Raw genomic sequence first — 1884 nt, 5'->3', positions numbered from 1 at the left:
AAAACTCTGTGGTTGAAAAACATATTTCTACAAAATTTAAAAGAAATTTTATTTCGGTTCAAAAATTTTTCTAAAGGGGATTTAAATTTTTTAAACTACCAATTCACCCCCCCCCCTCTTGGTAGCCTTGGGACATTCACTTAGGCTTAACAACCTAATTACTAGACTCAACAATAATGAGTATAAGGATCTCAAAAGAATCTCTTTTCATCCTATGAGCTTTGAGGTGTATGAAGTCTCATATTTTACTTTTTCTTTATAGTTATAGTAATTAATAGTGGTTATCTTTTCTATTATAATACTTCGAAGTCATCCGAATGACTTCGAAGTACTATAATAGAAAAGATAATCACTATTAATTACTATAACTATAAAGAAAGAGAGTCATATTCATTAATAAAAAAATATTAAGAATATCATAATAAGAAAGGATTCTGTGTGTATGTGCGCACGCGTGTCTCATCACTTGCGGCCCGTGAAATGCCTCGCCCACACTCAGACTGTTGGACAACACTAGTGCTCGACCTCGACGGCTAGAGCTAGACGCACACCGCATTGCCGCACTTGTGCACTCGCAGACTCATGGTTGATGGTAGCGCTATCAAATCGAGTCACGGGTCGGGTTCTGGTCCAACTCAGAACAGACCCATCACTATTCAACCCAACCCGAACCCGACCCATTTTTTCAAAGATGTGGATTTTTCGGACTCGAACCCGACCCGCTTCTACTATGTTTTACTAAATTTTTTTATTTAATTCAATTTATTTAAACCTAAATATAATTAAGGTAATATTTATTTCAATCAATTTAAAGTAAGCCAAGCATAATTCAATTTGGGCAATATGGTTTATTAATATTTGGAAATAGCATTTACTTATTTCTTAATAATCTTTTAAAACCCTCCTAAATGAATTAAAAATGGGTCAAATCGAATTGATTTCAGGTTTCCGAGTCAACCCGAACACAACCCAGTTTTACAAACTAGCCGAAATCTCTAACCCGAACCTGAAATTTTCAGTTCAGGTTTTTGGGACGTGTCAAATATTAACGCCCCTACTCGACGAAACTACAAGCCTCGCACTTGCGTTGGAGCAGTCGACCTCGACAAAACCTAAACCATATTCCGGGTTCACTGGTTGGTCGCGTCAACAAGTAACCCACACGGATCAGGTCCATATTGAAAATCCAAACCCATTTATAAAACCGGGTCAGTTTTGGGCCAACCCATTTACACCCAAATCAACTCAGGTTGCACCCAAACCTAACTATTACCTGAATTGACACCCCTAAATTTAACTTAATAGTAACTATTAAGATAAGAATAATTTAACATAATAGTAATTACCAAGAACTTCAGGTAATGTTGTCTCAATTCCACCAAGAATTTCAAGTACAGCTTCGGCATCATTTAATCGTCAGAGAGTATATGGATCCTGCAAAAGGAATGCATATTGATTATTGCATTTTTTGACTCCATGTCCTTGATATCTTAAGTAGTATATTTTTATTTATTTACTGATTTTCTTTAATAGCCTATTGCAGCACTCTTTCTCAATTAATCGTACCTGGTGGCCTCAAGATGTTGTGAAAGGGATAGCCAAACGACATCCTTTAATATCATTTTCAGGTTGGTAATATGCTTTTTAAAATCATTTTCCATTAATTGATTTCCCCCACTCTGCAAAATTTCATATTTCAACTTTAAGAAATCAATTGAATGAAATATTAAAGCTTATATGATTGTATGAATGGTAGAAATGAATTATAAGAGTGATATATTTAATATTAAAGTTTTATATAGGTGGTAGACATATAAGATTAATGTTTTGGGTGTTAGATATGTAAATAGCATAAAATAAAGTGGTATTTATGTAAATTTCCCA

This window comes from Dendrobium catenatum, unplaced genomic scaffold, assembly GCF_001605985.2.
Source record: "Dendrobium catenatum unplaced genomic scaffold, ASM160598v2 fragScaff_scaffold_1645, whole genome shotgun sequence".
NCBI lineage: Eukaryota > Viridiplantae > Streptophyta > Magnoliopsida > Asparagales > Orchidaceae > Dendrobium > Dendrobium catenatum.
The sequence above is the reverse complement of the archived record's forward strand: the minus strand, read 5'-3'. Positions refer to the sequence as shown.